Source organism: Mustela nivalis (genome assembly GCF_964662115.1).
Source record: "Mustela nivalis genome assembly, chromosome: 6".
NCBI classification, from domain to species: Eukaryota; Metazoa; Chordata; class Mammalia; order Carnivora; family Mustelidae; genus Mustela; species Mustela nivalis.
The window spans coordinates 100,724,777-100,746,335 of NC_139025.1; the positions used below are offsets into that span (position 1 = coordinate 100,724,777).

General features: G+C 50.6%; 2 protein-coding genes across 22 annotated transcripts in view; one reads left to right on the plus strand and one right to left on the minus strand.

The window, feature by feature from the left end:
* The window catches only part of DIS3L (DIS3 like exosome 3'-5' exoribonuclease), a 434,009-nt gene that overhangs the window by 145,059 nt on the left and 267,391 nt on the right, over positions 1–21,559 (minus strand). The window lies entirely within an intron of this gene.
* Positions 1–21,559, plus strand: part of MEGF11 (multiple EGF like domains 11) — a 346,208-nt gene that overhangs the window by 66,316 nt on the left and 258,333 nt on the right. The gene's annotated exons all lie outside the window — the stretch shown is intronic.

Genomic DNA, 21,559 nt, shown 5'->3' on the forward strand with positions numbered 1-21,559 from the left:
CTGCCTACTTGTGATCTCTCTGTGTCAAATAAATAAATAAAGTCTTTTAAAAAGAAAAAAAAAAAAGAGGGTTGTCTGGGTGGCTCAGTTGGTTAAGCATCCGACTCTTGATTGTAGTCCCGATCTTGATCTCAGGGTCTTGATCCCAGGGTTGTGAGTTCAGGTCCTGCTTTGGACCAATGCTGGGTGTGAAGCCTACTTTAAAAAAGACATAAACAAAACTTAGTCAAGAAAAACCAGTCAGTGCCAGGGGTTGCCAAGGGTGGTTTGTGGATCTGTGTTAGACTGTGATCACATTTTCACAGATGGGATTGGGAAAATAAAACAAGGTAGTGAGTTCTTCATGAAGCTAAATTTATTGACTCTGAAGGACTATACTTTACGATTGTCACCTTATATCCCAAGTGTTTGTGAAATTGGGATGATAGTAGAGGATAGAAGATGACTGCAATGTCTTTATGTGGCTAAAAGTTGTCAACTCTCTGTCAGGCACACGCACGTGTGTGTATGTGTGTGTGTGTGTGTGTGTGTGTGTGTGTGTGTCTGTGTGTGTGCATGTGCGCTCATGCAGGCAGCTGTGCATAAATTTTACTTGTCTGTGAACTTCCAAAGTCTGAACACTCAACTCTGGAATCAGACATACTGTGCTTTGATTCTTAGCTTCTTCCCCGAATGAATATGTTAGCACATTGTATCCAGTTTGTGCCTAAGTAATGTTACTTTGTTTCTAATAATAGTGTTTGCTAAGATCAAAAACTTACCTTTGGAAAAGGAGCACACTCCACAAATTAGGTTAATTTAGCAATCATTAACATTTTAATGAATATATTCTGTTAAAACTTGCATAAGTAAAAATGTAAATGAGCGGTAGCCTGAGGGGCAGCTGAGTGGTCAGCTGAGAATAATCGAGATTCATAGGGTTCTTCTTCTGTTGTGGGTGTGGGGTCACTATGGCCAGACACCCTGGGACAGGGGCTGGGACCCAAGGAGCCTCCTAGGTGCTCTGTTCCTTTACTATATTTAAATGGACAGCCCGTGTGAGATCGTAATTAAATTGTGGTCGTAGAGGAAGACAGCTTAACTAGAACCCCTCATGCTACACACTCCAGAATTTAATTTTCCAAATAAACTGAGTGTGGCTTTGATGCCCAGGGAGGATCAATAGAATGGAAATTGCTTGCAGTTTCCCCTAAAGTGTTACAATGGATTACTGCTCTCACATTTCCCCTCCATGCTCCTTTTCTTCCTGCCAGAGAGAGCCTAGTATTCATTCTAGACACACACTGTTTGAGGAAATAGAAAATAAAAAAAAAAACCCATAAATGAATAAGAAAGGGTACCACAAGCCATCCTGAAGAGGAAGATGGGACCATGTCCTCCTGCCTGTGAGGTGAGTGAGGGCTCCTGGGTGCCTGTGAGGGAGAAAGCATCCCCATCTCATTCTGTGAGGCTTAGGGAGAGGTGGGGGGAGGGGGAGCTTCAGGTGCTCTGGGAAGGGACTTGGAGAGTCTGCTTTCCATCAGGTCACCTTCCCAGGGAGGCCACACAGGAAGGCCCGCCCAATGTCAGGTCCCAGCTGAGAGTGCTGCTGCTGCCAGGAACCTCACTGACTGCTGATCCCCTTCGGAATCGTAGAGAATGTTCTAACTCCTTTACTTCCTCTCTGAATAGTGAGGTCAGGAAGGAGAGCAGGTCAGAATGGGGGAGCCTAAGCTTGCTGTGGGCTTCTCTTCTCCCCTCCTCTGCTGTATGGCAGAGGATCCAGAATCACCAGCCCCCCTACAGCTGGGGCTGGCAATGTCTCCTATGACTGACAGATTAACCATGTTCTGAGAGATGTGGGGAGCGAAAGTTCTAGAAATTTAATTAGTGGCAGTAGACACTGGCTACCCAAAGGCTGTAGAAATTTATGGGGTTTTTGTTTCCTTTTTGTCATGGAATAAGTTATCAGCATGTGTGTTGATTGATTTCTTGCTAAATCCCTGTCTTCAAGACACACACACACACACACACCCCATTCTCACAGTTTGGAGTCCCTTGAAGCATTTTAATGAACTCCATTCCCGAGTTGCTCTTTCTTCTCAGGGTAGAATCCCCACTGCACCCCCCAAACCTCCCAATTCTCTCCTGGTTCTGACTTCCAGACCTATAAGGGGTTGGTCCTTGTGGAGGGCCGGGACCTGGCTGAGGCCGGCAGAGCGCCTAGGACCGAACCAGTGAAGGTGGCGCCGGCTCTTGGGGTCTGCAGGTGGGGGGTTGGCACCCAAGGGCCAGCGCTGCCTTAAATTTTTCAGCCTTGGGTGCCTTGCTTTCCTAACTCTCACATCTCTGGAAGAGGCAAAGGTAGCCTCTGGGAATGGGTGGTGCTCTAAATGGACCGGGGACGACCCCACCCCAAAGTGATGTTAGTGGGAAGCACAGATTTTCACGTGGAGGCCCTCTATGTCCACTGTGGACGAAGAAGGGACTAGACGGGTGTTCTGGGCTCCCTACTCTGTCCAGTTTGAGGCACAACCTGTCCTCAGAGAAAAGCCCTCAAAACGACCGTTGAGTTGGGGACCCGGGCATATAGGGCGCCCCGTGTTGCTTTTTGGAGCTCATGATATTTACAGGGCATCAGGGGAGGTGAAATTGGAAAAAAACACAAAAAACCCTAAACACAGCTGTTACTAATTTAAAATGTGACATTCCCCTCCGATTCCCCCGCCCTGGAACCGGAGGATAGGAATTATTGACTATGTGACACAGGAGTAGAAAGATTACCTTTGCATATTAAGTGAAGAGAAGAGTGATGCCTGAATGCTGGATGTAAGAGGGGATATTCGCCATGAAATTAAAGACCAAAAAAATGCAGTGGAAAATAATTATTGTCTATACATTATAGGCTTGACATATGGTAAGTTTTCTACTTTTAAAAGCCTCTTGTAATTTCTGGATAAGCTGTTCAGCTGTCTGGTTCCTGCTACCCTGCCCCCATCCCTGCCAGGCCTCAGTGCTGTCAGAGAAGGTCTTTTCTTGGCTTTTTAACCCCTTGTGGGGATTTTTCCAGCCCTGTATATGAATAATTTCTGGGAAGATGAGGACCGCAAAATGATCACTCGGGTTGGCTAAGCTCCCTTGAATCAAGTCCGTAGAAATCTCCCAAACCTCAAAATGTTCTCTCTTTCTCCTCTACCTGCCCCCCTACCCCGCAAGCTGTGACATCCTTGAACGGTAGGAATGAGCAACGGACAGATATCCCATCTTGCTGGCTACGGGGTGGTCAGTGATCACTCTCTTTGTTTGAAGCTTAATGTCTCTAACCTGTCTCAGGTGCCCGATGATGGTTAGCTTGACTGTGTCCTACTCAGATCCTGGTGGGTGACTAAAGTGTCCAGGACCAGGCAGACAGGAGGCCCTAGCCCATGGTCACTTGGGGTGAATCCGCATTCAGAAGGAGTCTCCCCAGAGCGGAGGACCGGAGAAAGGGGTCTGACTCTATAGCAGGAAGGAATTAGGGATACTGGAGGAATAGAAACAAAGGTTAGCTTCTTGATCAGAGCTGTTCAAAAGAACTTTCTGCGTTCTGGATTGCGCTGTGCTTTACCATAGCCACTGGCCCTGTGTGGCCATTGAGTTCTGGAAATGTGACTCCTTTGTCAGAGGATCTGAGTTCCAAATTTTATTTGCATTCGCTTAACTTGAGTTTAAGTAGCCACATGTGGCTACCAGATGGAATGGTGCAGTTCTAGAAAATTGAGGCTTGAAAGAAGATGGCATAGAGAGGAGGGGGAGGCTGGCCCAGGATGCCTCTGTCAGGGGTTGAGGGCTCTAACTCCTTGGTGGGAGGAGCTGAGCCCTTCAGAGCAGCTTCTTCCAACAGCAGACACGGGGGGGGGGGGGGGGGGGGTTGGGGGGGATTCTTCCCAGGGACTCTATTTCTGGAAAGGCAGTATGGAATCTGGTTGTCCAGAGTGTGGTACCTGGGCCACTGCTCTTCCTTCCCCCTGGAAAAATGCAGTCAAATCACTCCCAGCAGAAAGGCGGGAACGGATCCACCCCTCCTTTGACAGAAGAGGCCAGGATGGGGAAGGGCTCAGTGGCAGGACTGGCCCAGGAGCTCTCTCATATACATGCCCCAATTCACAGGGGCCAGTTTTCTCTTGGTTACACCCTGGGCAGACACTTTTTCCCCCTCTTAGAAGGGGTGGGATGGAACAGTTCCCAGAGGCCTATGAGAGAGCGATCCTAGCCCTCTCGCTTCAGCCCCTCTCCAGTCTCTGGCCTCAGTGACCTTTGGGGAGCCTTTTTGGGTGATGTCTATTCCGTCTGAAGGTGGCAAGGCAATAGGATTTGCTGATGACTTTTTGGATTTGGGCCAGGTCATGTGAACTTGGCAGTTCCTTGGGGTTCCCAATCCTTGTGGAATAATTGACACCAAGCCAGAAGGAGGTGCCAAGAATAGACCACAAGGCCGGGAGTGGGAGACCTATGACCAGAGCCCAGCGGGAGGGCCCTAGCTCAGGGAGAGAGTGCGCATGCGCACCGGTGGGAGAGCCTGCCAGACCTTTGGAAGACTGTTCAGAGGGGAGGCTCCTGGCGATCAAAGGGAATACTGGCTTACTTGCTGGGATGACTGTTGACTGTGGCTAAGTGTGTGCAGACTCTGCGAGGGGCAGATGGCCAAGGTCGTCCCCCTCCTGTGGGAGGGCTCCCGTGGGTCTCAGCGGAAAGACGGGTCTGGGCAATACCAAAGAAGTCCCAGGGCTGGGGGTTGTCCCTCTGGACCTCGTTGGTCTCCTCCCCGTTGGACAGGGAGGGGAGGAGTCCGTCGTTCAGCCTCAGGTTTGTGGAATTGGCTGTTTATGTCCCCTCCTAGACAAACTCCAGGGCCTAGCCGTGCCCCTGGTCTCTTAAGGAGCTGGAATAGAAACTCACTGACTACACACTCATCTCCCGTAATGAAGGATTTAGGTAAAAAGAGAGAGGACTTTGCTAGAAATTTCGGTCTTCCAGTCTCTTGATTGGAGCTTTATGTGGCCCTGGATTCAGCATTTTCTTTTCTTTTCTAAAGATTTTATTTATTTATTTGACACAGAGAGATCACAAGTAGGCAAAGAGGCAGGCAGAGACAGCGGGAAGCAGGCTCCCTGCTGAACAGAGAGCCGGGTGTGGGGCTTGATCCCAGGATCCTGAGATCATGACCCAAGCCGAAGGCAGTGGCTTAACCCACTGAGCCACCCAGGTGCCCCGGGTTCAGCATTTTCAATAGGAGTTGCCCTGTTGCCCAACAAGGCAAATAAAAAACTAGGGAAAATGTCCCAGGCCACAGAGCTACCTGGAGTGGGTGCCGTAGCTTCTGGAAGGGGTTGCCAGGAGTGTCTGTGCTGAGTTGTTGTTACTGTCTCTGGCAGGGACGGGTTCTAGGAGCCCCAGTGGTGTCTAGAACGTGTTTCTCCCAGTGTGGCTGGAATAAGAACTGTGGGAAGGAGTGCAGAGCAGTCAGGAGGGCAAAATCTTATTAGCCAGTCAGAAGACTGAGTTCTGGAGCCAGTCCTGCCATCAGCTCATGCGAGTGAGGACAAGCCCTGGTCTTCCCGGGGTCTCAGTTTCCTCACTGGTAACATGAGCCCTGTCGGGCAGGGTTCTAACAGGGTTCCAGTGGGAAGCAGGTGGCATGCTCAAACTGGGTCCCTAGAGGAGAGTTGACGGAAGGGCCTCATACAAAGTTGTAGCCAGAGCAGAGGGAGGGCAGCCAAGGTCTGAGGGGGAGTGGGTGTTTCCAGCCCTAGACCCAAAGAGGCACAGACGGGCCAGTGGACAGAGAGAGAAAGGGTGTGTGTATGGTGGGGAGGGTCACCTGACAGAAGCTGGGAACTTTTGAGCACAGGGAGCCGGAGGCAGCCCTGCAGGGGCTGGTCAGGACGGTCCCATGAGCAGTCTGGCCTCATTCTCTTCCCTCCCGTCTGCTGCTGGGACTCCCCATTGGCCGAGCGCTAGCTGAGGCAGGGGACAAGGTTGCCCATTGACATTGTCCATGCAGGTCTGCCCCCTAGGCCACAGAGCAGGCTGGGGAGTGAATGGGTGTGTGTGTGTTGGCGGGGGATGTAGGGTGGGCAACATCCAGCCCATGAGGGACAGATGGGGTGGCCTTCCAGCCCCGGGATGGACGGAGAGGGAGGCAGGCAGGCAAGGCCCGGAGCAGGCACATATTGGTTCCGGCTGATATCCTGGGTCTCCGCTCTTGCAAGACAGTGCCTTCCCTGCCCGCTCAGAGGAAGGTGGCAGTCATTCTCCTGCGGAGCTCACTTCCGACTCCTGCCTGGACCTGGAGGAGGCGGAGGGCCATCTCCCTCGCCGCGCCGTCCAGCGCCGCCATCCGTCACTCTGCCAGCCGCGTGAAGTAATGATAGATTAGTGCACATTAGGCCTCCCATCCTGCAGGCCTAAAAGCCGGGGCTTTACCAATCAGTGAGGGGGGAAGCAGTGCGAGGTGAGCGGGGTCTGCGCGGGGAGCTGGAGGCTCTGGGAATTAATAAGCACTTGGGGACGGCAGGGATATTGAACTCATTCCTTAAATCAATCCTTAACCAAGAAGGATGAGGGAATGAGATTTTGGACAATTAGTGGGTAATGACGACCTTGTGAAAGGAGCTATCAACAAAGGGTGTGAAGGTGGGAGTGGGTGGCCTGCGGTGGGGGATTGAAGAAAGCGCTAATGGCGAGGAGTCCGCAGGTCATCACCCTCCTGGAGGAGACAGTAGGCCAGTGCAGGGGTGCTGTCCATCCGGAGGAGGAGGTCTCCATGTGGTCTTCTTCCTGGGTTAAAGAGGAGACCTGGACAGGGTGGCCTTCCGCTCCTACCACCTCTCCATCCCCTCCTCCAGAGACCCCCACACACTGAGCACTTGGTGGTGCAAGTTTAGGGTCCCTGTGTCCTGGACAGAGCCCAGCCTCATTTCAGGTGAGGGACCCGCAGTCTCCTCAGTCTCCAGAATCTCAGGGGGCTCTGTGGCAAGGGCCTTTCTCACTGTCTTCCATCAGCCTGGTTTTACAGGGTCCCAGAGGTGAATGCCTTTCCTCTGACATTGTGGGGAGCTCAGGCCTCTTTCCAACTCTGAATTTTTTGGTCCCCTCTTCTTTTTGGCCTCCTTTTTGACGGATCAGGTACCTGTGCAGCCTGGCCTGAGATGTCCAGCAGAAACGCTGTCTGTTCCCCTTCCCCACTGAGCCTCTGCCATGGGGTCCCACCTCTGCACTGTGATCACCCATGGCTGCTGCACCAGAGGCTTTGAAGGAGGAGTACCTTTGCTTTGAAGGAGCCTTCTTCAGTGGCTTCCTCAGAAAGCAGAGCCTGAGACAAGGATTCAGAACTTGTGATTTATCCTTGGGAAGGTTTTTCAGAAAGAAACCTGAGAGGGAGGGAGGGAAAACAGGAATGGGGAGGGGAAGGAGCTGAGCAAGCTGTGACCTCAGGTAAGGCCTAGATGTGGCCTGTCCCACTGGGGAAGGTTCTGGAGTCTGAACCAGAACTTAGAGTGAAATCCCCTGGTGGGAGTGGGCCAGCCTTTTGTACTGGTCAGTTGTGGACTAAGAGCTATGCGGAAGAGGTATTTACAAGCTCTTGGAGAGGGGGCTCCAGTGGGCTGAGGACAGTTCTTGGGGGATGGGTGGGAGGTAGGCATGGGGAGCCATCGGCCTTCAGCAACCCCCCACACCCACACCCCAGCACTGGGGACAAGGGCATCAGAATGTTCACTGCATGGGCTTTTCAGAGCCCCTGTGGCTCTCATTATATAAGGGATCATAATAATTCGAATCCCTTATGTTTGCCCAGCATTCACAAGCTATTAGATGCTTGCAAAAAATCACCTCATTTTATCCTTGCAGCTTAACTTACTTTGCAAGAAAGTTTTGATCTCTCCTCTGTAGACGAGAAGCCAAATGCACACCCAGAGATGTAGTAGACGAGGAGGCTGGGACCGGAACCGTGGCGGTCACTGTGTTGATATAGTTCCAGTTGTCTGCCATCAAAGCTTTCCCCGTTAGAGGCGCTGCTCTCTGAGTGGGAGGAAGAAAGGACCCTCGATAAAGCATGTTACTAGTATCTTACACACACTTCCCCACTTACTCACTGCCTTTTTAGCAGTCTCCTCTGCAAAAGTTGGGACTCTGAGAGTTTTCCTCTCTGGACAAGAGCCCTGTAGGTTGAGAGGCATCTGGAAGGAAGCATCATCATGGCGCCAGTGCTCTCTCCAAGTTTCCCTCCACCTGTTCCATCTCTCCCTGTTGCCCACCCCAGTTCTCGACTCAAGCCTTATTACCTCTGGGATTATTATTATGATCCTGGGGGAGAGACCCCTGCATCTTTGGTGCAGCCTTTGAGATAGAAAGATAACCAAAAGGAGCCACACTTAATTGAAAACAAGTTAGATTTCCTTCTGGATTTCTTGGGGAAGATGGTCTTTTAGTAAATTACATCTGACAACCTAAAATAAATTGTGCAGAAGATTTATGCTTTCTGAAGACTTGCGAAGCCTAGCTCCTGAGACGGCGGGGTGAAGGGAACCTCTAGAAGGACTGGCTAATTGCAAAAATTAGCTGTGTGTGACTTACCCAGATGGTCTAGATGTTGCCTGTCTGGCTCCTGTTCTGCGGGGGGAGGTGGTGGGTGGTGGGAAGGTACAGGACAGCACCGCCCGAGTCTCACCCAATGACTTGGTCGGGGGTAGCGATATTCTAGTCTGGGATCCCTTCTTTCTAAACGTTAAGTATAAAAAATAAAATGAAACAAAGCAGGGCAAGGAAGCTTTAGATAAGGAACCAAGGACATGGCATCTTTGAAAGTTTTCCCAAAGGAGATGTCACTGTTAGCTAAGATCGCTGGAATTTACTTTAGCTATTACTATGGATGAATAATTATGGGCAAGCCAGCAAGTACTGTGGGTTCACAGCAGGTTAATTGGGAATAATGGGTTTCATTCCAAACTGTGAGAAATGATATTTGAGAGAGAGAGAGAGAGAGAGAGAGAGAGAGGTGGGGAAGGGGGGGAGAGAGAGAGAGAGAGAGGCTATGCTTGTCCTCATTGAGTACCAGGCTGTCCTTTCCTTGCACATTTGGCTCTGCTGGTCCTGACCAAGTCTCTAGAGTCCAGACATCTGGGTCTGATTCTTTGTTGGATAGAGAAGGTGTGTGTGTTTGTGTGTGTATGTGTGTGTGTATGTGTGTAGGGGGTGGGGGATGGGGTCTGAAGCCAGCAAGATCAGGTGGCTTATTTGCATTGCTTTCCCTTCCTGAAATTGGGATGGGTGACCTGGCATTTGATCATTCAGCGCATGTGTTGTGAGGGCCTGTGACGGGCAAGACCATGAAGGCACTGGGGCCTGAACCTCTCCGTGAGTCTGCACAGTGGTGAGTGGGAGAGGCAGCAAGGAGGGAGGCAGGCATGGACAAGCTCACTGCAGTCAAATAGATATACAGGGCCAGCCATAAAAGCCAGCTACATGGGTAATTTTAAATTTTCTCGTAGCCTCATTAAAAAAGCTAAAAAGAACAAGTGATATTAATTTTAATAATGTATCTTCTTTAAGCCAGCATATCCAAAATATTGTCATTTCAACACGGAATCAATATAAAAATTTATTAAGGAGGTGTTTTATACTTACAGCACATCTGAATTCATATGAGTCACATTTCAAGTGCTCAGTAGGCCATCTGGCCAGTGGCTGCTGTATTGGACAGGGCAGGATGAGATCATCACTAATCCTGTGTGCATACACACACACACACACACACACACACACACACCCAGTGTAGTGAGTGCTGCCAAGGAGAGGTTCCACACAGAGTGGAGCAGGGAGGCCTCCTAGTTGGGCACGGGCTGGAAGGGTCAAGATGCAGTCTGGAGAGCAGCCAGCAGTGACCAAGGCCAGGGGGTTGAGGGAAAAGCATTCCAGGCAGGGGGAGCTGCGTGAGCAAAGCCCATGGGCCAGGAGTTGAAGGAACCGAGAAGGCCAGGTAGTCAGAAAGGATAAGCTCAGGGAAGAGGAGTGGAGGCAAGGCTGCTGGGGGCAGACAGGAGCTTTCATGGCTTTGCAGGAAGCCGGGAGATTTGGGTTTTACTCTCAGAAAGGAGCTGGGAAGGAGGCAGAGGCGGGAGCTAAAGGATCAGCTTTGGCTCAGGAGGAAAGCAGGGGCCCATCAGCATGCTGCCAGCTGGGAGCGTTCCAGAGGCCAGGCCAGCTTCGGTCTGTCAGAGCTGCTGCCTGCCCCTGCCTGACTCCCAGAAACCAGGCTGAGAGGCACCAGTACAGGACAAGCTTACCCATATGTGGAGTGGGTCAGTGCAGTTTTCCCTGAAGTTAGGGGTCTGGATGGGATCTCAGCTCCATTTCCTGGCTGTGCAAACTTGGGCAGGTCTCTCCCACTCCAGAGGCTTTCTTCGGCTTATAAAAATGAAGGGGGGTGAGGGGGGTGGTGGCATGTGGATGCACTGGGAGTCTAAAACCTCATGACAGTAGGCTAAGGTTCCCCTCTGGGTTGTCTTGGACACCACCTCCCTTGTTCTGGTTGGCCCTGGACTTGGAAGGTTTCTTTCTCTGCTCCAAGGAGTGGGAGCAGTGGTCCAACACCCTGAAGCTGTTTGCCCCTGTCAAGGTTCCCAGTTGTGCTGTGACTCTGGCCACTGAAGCCATGTGGCCATGACAGGCAGGGCTGGGGCTGTGAGGAGAGAGGACGCCCCTTGGCCCTTAGCACTGGCTGCAGCCACAGCGGCCATGACCAATTTCATTGTGCCCAGGGGAGGGAGGATGGGATGGCAGGGAACCAGAAAGCCCCCTGCTGTGTTCTCCACCCTGCAGCTGTAAGAGTCCTCACCTCGGGGCGCCCGGGTGGCTCAGTGGGTTAAGCCTCTACCTTCGGCTCAGGTCATGATCTCAGGGTCCTGGGATCGAGCCCTGCATTGGGCTCTCTGCTCTGCAGGGAGCCTGCTTCCTCCTCTCTCTCTGCCTGCCTCTCTGCCTACTTGTCCAATAAATAAATCTTTAAAAAAAAATAAAAAGAGTCCTCACCTTCTCTTACACGTTCCCTCGCCAGATACATATCCAGGGTTGTTCCATGCCATGCAGCTGGACATGCCAGGGTGAGCGTGGCTAGGGTCAGGGAGAGCATCTTGGAGGAGATGATTTGAATGAAGAGCAGGAGGTGGATGTGGGAATTCTGGGGGAAAGTGCTTTCCAGGCAGAAAGGACTACCTGTGCAAAGGCCCTGAGGTGGGAATGAGTCTGCCTTGCTATAGGAACAGACAGAAGGTGCATCAAGATGGAGCAAAGAAAACATGGAGGGGGTGGTGTGAGATGAGCCCAGAGAGGTGGGCAGGAGCCAGACTATGGGGAACACCCTAGATCTAGGAACCTGGTGACATCCTCAAGGTGGCAAATGAGGGGGGAGGGGAGGGCGAGGGAGAACCAAGTTCCGTGTTGTTATGGTGAGTTCGGGAAGTCTGTTAGGCATCCAGGGGAAAGTGTCCAGCAGGTGATTGGTGGCTCTGGATCTGGAACACAGGGACCAGGAACCTGCTGCTATAAATCTGGGTGTTGTCACTGTCCCAAAAGCATGTAAAGCCTGCGGTGGGCCAGCACACCAAGGGGGTGGACATAGGCAGATGCAGACGGACTTCGAGACATTCGCTTGCTCTGCCAGCCAGGGCAACCGCTCACACCTGAAGTGGTTCCGCCGAGGGTGCTGTCCTGGGTCTCAGCCATGCCTGGCTGCGGGCGTCTGTGGCCATTCCTGGGCAGAGCTGAGCCTGGGCAAGGTGTCTGTGGCCTGGCAGGATGTGGAGGGTGCAGGGAGGGAGAGAGAGAGAGAGAGCCTTTGGGCTTCTGAGTCCTTCCCTACACTCTGGGATTATTGTAGCATCCAGAGGGAAGCTGGGAGCTTTTCTTCCTGCCTTTCCCAAGTACCCCCGCCCTGCTTAGCCTGGGAGATAGGGGACCCAGAGAGAGACAAAAGGAAGGGGGACAGAGAAGCAGAGACTGAGAAGGGCAGGGGGAAGCCCCAGCAGGGCTGCCAAGGGACCAGGAGGGACCCAAGACCAACTGGAGACAGCTGGGGAGGACAGGGGTTACAGGACGGGGAGGGCAAAGGAAGGACGGAAAGAGGGTTTGGAAAAAAAAAAAAGAGAAAGAATGTTCTCTCTGGTGGTGGTGTTGGTGACTCGTTCCCTTTTTCTGCCTGGGAAGTAAACACCATCCCTAATCTCCTGAGTAAAGTGTTCTTAAGTTTTAGACAAGGTCAGCTGCCCACCTCATGCCAGGAACTTGACCTATTCTCTTGCTACCTTCAGACCAGAAGATCAGGAGATTTATAGAATCTGCTCAAGACCCTGGGGGATTTGAGGTGGTGGGGGTGGGATTCTATCAGATAGATAAGTCAGGCCCCTGAGCTGTGCCATTCTACTTTGCATTTATTTCTCTCTGCACCCAAGCCCAAGTGCTTGGAAAATTAGGGCTTCAAAAATATTGTTTCTAGGGGTGCCTGGGTGGCTCAGGGGGTTAAAGCCTCTGCCTTCGGCTCAGATCATGATCCCAGGGTCCTGGGATCGAGCCCCACGTCGTTGGGCTCTCTGCTCTGCGGGGAGCCTGCTCTCTGCCCTGCCCCTGCCTGCCTCTCTGCCTACTTGTGATCTCTGTCTGTCAAATAAATAAAATCTTTTAAAGAAAAGAATATTATTTCTAGAGCGCTGTGAGGGGAAGGCCAGAGGTGTTACCCTAGTCTGAGAGGATGAGTCCGCACACATTCAGAGAAGGTGGCCAGCTCTCCTGGGTGTCCCGGCCAGCTGGCACTGGTGGGAAAGTAGGAAAGTTTGCTGGTGCTCTGTGTGCCTCCTGCCCCAGCCCCTCTCCCCTGGGGTGCCAGCTGTTGGCAGCTGCTGTTACCTGCCTGGGATCGGCAAACAGATGGCCCTGGGTTTCTGGGACAGTTCCAGTTGCAAATGTTCTCTTTAGTTGTCAGACAAATGTACTGCTTTTTAGTTCAGAAATTATGGAACACCTTATGCATGGCTCTAAATCCTGTCACCTCTGGTAGTTTCTGTCCCAGAAAGGTGTGGCCCCTAGAAAGGCAGGATGGTAATTTTTTTTTTTTTTCAGGTGGGAGAGGAGAGGCCAAGGGAGAAGGAGAGATAGAATCTTTAAGCAGGCTCTCCTCCAGCACAGAGCCCAGCACGGAGCCCAGCATGGGGCTCGATCTCACAACCCCAAGATCCTGACCTGAGCTGAAATCAAGAGTCAGACAATTAACTGACTGAGCCATCCAGGAGCCCCAGGCAGGGTGGTAATTTGTAAAGGCTGGTTGAGAATCAGAATTGGAGTCTGAATGGAGTCTGGAAGGGTCATTATAGAAGTTATCGCCGGTCCAAAACTGCACAGAGCCCACAGGAGATCGGTCAGACCCGGTGATAAAGATCTGGTGGATCAGAAATTATTGTCCCCATCTTACAAGCATGGAAAATATGGCTCAGAGAAAAGCTGTATTTGCCTAGGGCCCTTGGCAAGTCTGGGATGAAGCTAGAACTTGAACACAGATCCCCTAAGTCTTGGTTTAGCATTCTCTTCACTACCCATCCTCAAGAAGAAAGACCTTTCACGTAGGTCCAGTAGGATTGCCATGTACAGCCATCCAGGCTGTGCACTGCATAATTCCATTCACATTGTCAGTAATAGGAAAGGTGCCTGCAGAGTTGTGTGGTACAGCAATCCTGGGTTCAGCACAGTCTGCCCCTTCTCTGTCCATTGCGCCTCCACCTTCAGTCCTTCCTGGCATGACTATAGAAGATGTAAAGAAGGGTGTCCATTCAGAAGTAGGTGTGATGGCTCTACCTTAGTGTTTCTAGCCTTGTTCGGGCCACACTGGGCTGCCTATCCCTGTCTAACAGCCCTGCTCCTGGGTATATGGTCCTTTCTCATCTGCTCATTCAGCACCATTTACTTCAGGGTGGGACTGGGTGGAGGTGGGTTTGGGGACTCTGGTGGGAAATGGGGCCAGCCGAAGGCCATATTGAGGGCTGCTTTCTCTTTACTCTCCCCTGTCCCCCACATGCAGCCCTGGAATTAAAAGTGTGACTCGAGCTCTTCTTAAATATGACACATCTGTTCCTCTTGGGCGGGGGTGAGGTGAGGGGGGAGAATTTATAGGTGAGAAACCAGCAGACTGATCCTCACTCTGCGCCAGTGGTCAGACTGTCGCTGATTGATGCTCCATGTACCGCACTGCCTGGACGGCTCCTTTTTATGGGCTCCGCCCGCCTTCCCATAACTCAGGAGGGAGGCTATAAATCCTCAGGGGCAGCCGAGCAATCCTCTATTAGGACAGCCACCTGGAGTTCCTGGCAAGTCCCTCTAGCCAGCAACACATCTCACTGTCAGAGCAGTTGTGAGCGGAGGGGACGTGCCCAGCGCAGGGAGCCAGGAGATCTGGCCAGCTCTGAAGCTCCAGGCTGGCAGGGGCCTGTAATAAAGATCACCTGATGCAAGTGTTCAGCCTGTGCATTCCCTCTGCTCACGGGGAACTCACTACCTACCAGCCCATCCATCTTCAGAGAGCCACTCCATTTCAGTTCATGAGCTTCTCTTCAGCGGGAATCTATCTCCTTAGTATTTGCAGCTTATTTCTCACCCTTGGGGCCAAACAGAAGGAATCTGAAGATGGAATGATGGCTGTGTTTAACATCTCTGCTGGCTGCAGGACCCAGTTCATTCCATTCTCACTGCAACAAACAAATCAAATTTTTATAACGAAACATGTTTCAGTTGCTTAATATTAAAGCAGAGTGGAACAAGCCTGGATGGGCGGGCAGTGCCCTCCAGATTTTCCCTTCTCTCCCGTACTCCCCAGCGCGATGAGACAGTTACTGGGAGGAGGGATGGCTGCAGGTTCTGGCATCCGTGCCTCAACATTCCCTCGGTTCCAGCCCTTGTCCATCCTAGTGTTTTCCAAGTGTTATGTGCCAGTGATGTATTACGAACCCCACTCCACGGGTGCTCTAAGAGATTTGCAAAGGTCATTTTGACTATATGCAATGTTTACCTTCCATGATGACTTTTGAACTTAACCCCCACCCAAGAGTGACTTGATCGTCTTTCTTTCTTTCTTTCTTCCTTTCTTTCCTCCTTTCTTTCTTTCTTTCTTTCCTTCCTTCCTTCCTTCCTTCCTTCCTTCTTTCTTTCTTTCTTTCTTTCTTTCTTTCTTTCTTTCTTTCTTTCTTTCTTTCTTTCTTTCTTTTTTGCATTTCCTTTCCTTTAAACATTGTTTCCCCTTTATTTCCTTTCCTACCAAGGTAGATCTTACAAGCCATGAAGTGTATAAATCTTAAGCGCACAGCTCAATGAATTTTTACAAATGGATACACCTGGAGGGCTCCCATGCTGCTCAAGATGGAGAACACTTTGCTCACCATAGATGGGTCCTAATGCCTCCTCTCAGTCCATGCTGTCTCCCCTCCCAGGGGTGATGGTCACTGCCTCTTCTTGAACCTCTTATAAATGGCATCATGTGGGAGGCACTCTGTGTCTGCTGCTTGCTCTCCGGGAAACCCCACGTTGCTCTTCGAGGCTGTAGTTCTTTGTATGGTACTGCGTTGTATTCCTGAAACTGCTGCTCGATGTTATTTAAAAGCAGTGGTTATGGGCCATTCTCCGTTTTTCTTTTTCTTTTCTTTTTTTTTTTTTTTTTTTAGAGATTTTATTTATTTATTTGAGAGAGAGAGAGAGAGCAAGAAAGAAAGAGCACAAGCGGGGTGGGGGGCAGCAGGCAGAGGGAGAAGCAGGCTCCCCACTGAGCAGGGAGCCTGATGTGGGCATCGATCCCAGGACCCTGAGGTCATGACCTGAACTGAAGGCAGATGCTTAACCAACTGAGCCACCCAGGCGTCCCTTATGCTCCCTTTTAAAAGTCTAAATAATTTTCAGTTGTAGGAAACTAGGCATTACATAAAATTTACTATTTTCTGTTGCTGAGTGTACAGTTGAGTGCCAATTAGTACAAAATTGACCTACAACCATCTCTGCCATCAGGCTGTTCTCTTTTTACTAACCATCTGGTTATCTTCTGGTCCCTCCTCTGGCCTCCAACTTCACTTCTCAGCACAGTCCATCCTGACCCCTGGTCTCTGCTCCCCCAGCGCCCTGGTTGTTCCACACTCAGCACGGTGTGAGTCTGTGTTTTCTGCATTACTGGTGGCCAGTCAGGAGTGGATCATGGAATCAATTTGTTGGATGCCAACTCACCTTTTAAAAATAGGAAAATAGGGGCACCTGGGTGGCTCAGTGGCTTAAGCCTCTGCCTTCAGCTCAGGTCATGGTCTTGGGGTCCTGGGATTGAGCCCCACATTGGGCTCTCTGCTCAGCAGGGAGCCTGCTTCCTCCTCTCTCTCTGCCTGCCTCTCTGCCTACTTGTGATCTCTCTCTGTCAAATAAATAAATAAAATCTTTAAAAAAAAATTAAAAAAAAAAGGAAAATAGAGGGGCTCCTGGGTGGCTCAGTCCATTGAGCGTCTGTCTCCAGCTCAGGTCATGATCCCGGGGTCCTGGGATCGAATTCTGCATCAGGCTCCCTGCTCAGTGGGAAGCTGCTTCTCCCTCTCCCTCTGCCTGCCACTCCCCCTGCTTGTGCACTCTCACTCATGCTCTCTGTCAAATAAAAAATAAATAAAATCTTAAAAAAAAATAGAAATGGGAAAATAGAGAACATTTTCTCACCCCATGGGTAGTCAAGGTAAATTTAGCTGTGTGGAGCTTTTGTTTTACACATGTATACATGAAGGCATATATGTCCAGTGGTTCATGGTGTCAAGTGGACTTCTTTTTGTGGGTTGTTTTCTGAAGTATGGAAGCCACTGATTTGGCGGGCTGCGAGGAACTGCCGTATTTCCACAGCCACCAGCAGTGATCGCCTGTGACAGGTGCTCACTGAATGTCCATAAGAGAAGGGATGCAAGTCTGTCTGAGCATCCACTCCCCTGGCTCCCTCGGTCTTTCTGCAGAGAGGGCATCTCAGGGCTCCTTGGCGCGGCTTCACACACCCTACCAGACTCCACTTCGTCTGTGTCTTTTTGGCTCAGACTCTGGCCTCCAGCGGCGTCTGGTCTGATTCAGGGAGAGAGGGGCCGGCATGCTCATGTAAAACATGTCCATTAAGAAGTACTTGGAGACTGTGTTATTAGCTTGTCAAGCGAACAGAGCCTTCTGTTGGGTTTCCCACTGTGGAATGCTCCTGGGCTTCCTTTACTCACGTGACTGCCATGGGTTTCCCCATCTAAGGCTGTGCTGTTGGTATTTTAGATCAAAAGGGAAGCCCCTTACATTAATCCCTGTTCTGTTTCATCTTCTCCCGTCCCGTTCATTGCTTCCGTCTGTCAAGAGCTTTCAAGATCCTCACGTCGCTCCGTCAGCTTTCATATGATTTAAAGATCTCGTGAGCCTGGGCTCTAGGTGTTAATCCAAGTCATGGAGGAATAAGCTGGAGAGCCTAGTCCTTGCCCTCTTGCTGCGAGCTTGCCTTCAGGAGGGACAAGCTGTCCTGGCCAGCAAGCATTAGGCTGCTCTTTCCTCTGCCTAGAACATTCCTCCTCTAAAACCTGCATGGCTGGCCCCCTCCCCTCCTCCAAGCCGGTACTCAACTATGACCTGTTCGGTGAGGTCTTCCAGACCACTCTGCTTCAAGTGTAACCCTGTCTCCCAGCTCTGACATTCCATACCCACTTCCTGGCTTTAGTTTTTGCTGTAATGCTTATTGCCGCACAACATATATATTACTTATTTATTTTCTTTATCCTCTCCCTCTCCTCACTAGAGTAGTGGTGCTTCTAGGGCAGGAGAGTATGAGTGTGTGTGTGTGTGTGTGTGTGTGTGTGTGTGGTATGTGTCCTTTTAGTGCTTGGGACAGTACCTGGTATGTAGTAGGCACTCAACAAATACATGAATGAATGAATGAATGAATGGCATTGTAATTATGGTTAATTGTACCCACCAATTAGAGTCTTTTAATAAATAGAGGTGTTTATTTCTCACATGGCAAGCTTTCTGGAGTTTCAGTATCTGTTGCTGGCAAAGTGCAGGCTTTATCTCCTTTGACTACCCTCCTCTGCATGTTGGCGTGTTGCCTCATGGTTGCAAAGTGGCTGCTGAACCCTAGGCATCGTATCCATGTTCTAGTCAGGAAGTGGGGAGAGAGGGAAGGCTTTTCCTCAGGAGGCTTTGTCCTTTTATTTAGGATAGTTCTCCTAGCTGACTTCCTGATATACTTTATTACCAGAACAGTGACGTGTGCCTACTCTTACACCAATCACTAGCCAAGGGGGGTGAGATCACCGATCTTAACTCATTCTTTGGGGCTGGTGCTCCTCCTGAGGTGTAAGGGTCTCCATCTGTCATACAAGCAAATTGGAGATCAATTAGCAAAGAAGAAAGGAGAGAGAGAATGACTATATCGTGGGAGAGATTGAAAACCTTTCAGAAGATTTGTTGCACTGAATTGCCTTTTCCTAACTCAGAAGAATTGCAGTTAGTCTGACCTGCCTTATCCATAAGGAGCTGGCATTAGGCCACAGTGTCCACTGTGTCCTCTCCTAGAGGCTCCCTTAACTAACCCTGTGGAGCCCAGCCCAACTGAGACTCTGGTAATCCTTCCCACCAAAGTTCTCCCCACCTTCTCAGAACCTTGCTTCCCCCAAAAGTCCCGTGGAGTATGATCACACCAAGACCCATGTCCCAAGGTCTGTCCTTATGATCTGGTGAGAGTGTCATTGTGTCCCCTCTGACAGCCAGTGCTCAGGCCTGAATCTTCCCCTTTGTCCTCCTGTGTGCTCTGAGGTCACTGAGCATCCAGCTGTGTGAGGGATGGTGGCTGGGTTGTGTCGAAGGTGTATCTGGAGTGACCACAGTTGTGTGCTGAATAACCTGGAAGGATTTTCCCCTTTGAATTCTAAGTAATGGGACACCTGGGTGGCTCCACCGGTTAAGTGGCCTTCAACTCAGATCATGATCTCAGGGTCCGAGGATCGAGCCCCGCTTCGGGCTCCTTGCTCAGCGGGAGCCTGCTTCTCCCTCTGCCTGCTATTCCCCCTGCCTGTGCTTGCTCTCTGTCCCTCTCTGTGACAATAAATAAACAAAATGTTAAAAAACAAAACAACAACAACAACAAAAAAAACCCCAGAACTCCAAGTAATGGATTCAAAGCACTTACAAGGGGCCCAGACCTTAGGACAGGAGATCAGTCATTCATTCTTGGGGGTTCTTGGTCATTCTCTGGGCTCTGGGGCTCCTGGGCACAACTCTGGGGGTAGGGGGAGGATAGGAAGAAGAGCATTTCGGGATGGGCATCATGGATGCCGGTGCAGCCTGGCATCAGCCATCAGGTGGAAGATAGGACCCACTGGGCATTGTGTGAGTCCCTGATTTACCAGCCTCCTGCCGTCCCCTCTACTGCCAGCTCCATGCTGATGCTCTCCCAGGCTCCTAAGACGCTTAGGTTGTTTCCATGTGATTGTGAATAGTGCTGCAGTGAACATGGGGTGCCCATATCTCTTCACAATAGTGGTTTCATTTCTTTGGATAAATGCCCACAAGTAGAATTGCTAGATCATTTTGGTTCTGTTTTTAATTTGGGGAATGACCTCCATACTGTTTTCTGCAGTTGCTGCACCAAGTTACATTCCCACCAGCTGTGCATGGGGGTTCCCCCTTTTCCACATCCTCGCCAGCACTTGTTATCTCTTGTCTTTTTGATGATAGCCTTTCTGACAGGTGTGAGGTTGATCACTGTGTGGTTTTGATTTGCATTTCCCTGACGACGAATGACGTGGGCACCTTCTCCTGTCTCTGTTGGCCGTCTGTGTGTCTTCGTGAAAGGGTCCATGTTGGTCCTTTGCCTAAAAATTGGATTATTTGTTCTTCTGCTGTTAAGTTGTGTGAGTTCCTTATATGTTTGGTATATTAACCCCTTATCAAATATATAGTTTGTAATTGTTTTTTCTCCCATTCTGTTAAGAGAGGTGCAACCTAGGCTTGTCTGAAAACGCAGAGTCCAGAAGCCACAGCATGGAGAACTTAGAAATATTTACACTGACCCCGGAGCTGGTTGTCTGGCCCGTTTTAAGACGTGGGTTCATGCCTGAGTGGGGAGCGCTATAGAAATGGGCCTCTCTCTGAAAGGGCAGTCTCAGGCACCCACGGTGAGGGAAATATTGAAGGAGCAGTGACCTTTCGGCTGTTCATCTTATCCGAGCTGATGTGGCCCATGCTTCCCGAGCCTGGCTGCTCATTAGGACCCTGGAGAAACTTAAAAACAATCTGACTTCCCTGGGTTGCATCCTTAGAGATTCCTGAGATTGCCTGCAGTGGGGCCAGGTAGGGGCCCAGGAACCTGAGTCTTCTAGATTTCTTTTCTTCCATGCTACCCCAGGTGATTCTTATGTGCAGCTGGGGTTCGGACCCTGACCCAGAGGTGGGGTGCCGAAAGGCGTGTGTGTGCCCCAGGCAAGCAGCTGTTGCTGGAACCTGGCACCCCCCAAGTCCTGTTCTCAGCCTGAGGGGCAAAGTGGGTGGATTTTGAGGAAGTCGCTCTGAGGCTGCGTCCAGATGGTTCTGCTGCTGGGTAGAGGGGACTGCATTTGTGTGAAGCCTTGGGGACTTGAGAAGGAGGACTTGAAATGGTTGGCTGCAGTTAGACCAAGTTTCCTTAGCTTCCATAAGAAGCCTCTGACTATCGACAGTGCAGAGGAACATGTCCGAGTGAACCCCACTCTGGGCTCGCGAACATCCCTGATAGTCCTTTGGTTTGGGGTCTGAAAACGAGGCAGGGCTTAAAACAGACATTTTAAATATTTGGTCCCCTTTCTGACCACATATTTATCAAAAATGGATCTTGGGACTCTGCAGCTACATGCATTTCCAGCCCGGTTGCCAGCAGTTCACACCAGCGAGCGTTTCCTCAGATGAGTGGGGCCCGTTGCGTCTCACCCAGGGAGCAGAACATTTCAGAGGGGCCGCTGTGGGAGGGGCGTCCCAGGGATTCATTTAAAATAAAATCCTATTCCTGTGTTCCCATTACTGCCTCGGAGGTTGGTGTGCATCTCCAACCTCATGCCCCTCTTTCCTTTAAAATAATAGAAAAGAAAAGCCTCATCCTTTGCAGCAAAACTTTGACCTTCCCTTTAGAAATCAGTCCAAAAGGTCAAAGCTGTGCTCCTGTACATTTCCTGGGCTCAGCTGGGAACTGATTAAAGCTGCCAGCCCTGGCTTGTCAGCTTTGTCAGAGACAACTATATAAATTCTTTGTTATTCACTTTGCTGTGTATTATAAATATATTTATCTTCCTCTGTCAGGCGTCTGCAGGACAGGTGCTAGGGGGCTGGGAGTCCTGCTTAAGGGCTTCCAACAATGTCCTCCCTGAGTGACATTAGTGCAGCCGATGGGGGCAAAGATGAGGAGATGCCAGACCCAGGGCTGCTGTAGGGTGGGGGCTGGCAATGCCGGCGGGGCTAGAGAGAATACTGGGCACAAAGCCTTGTGTGTAGACGG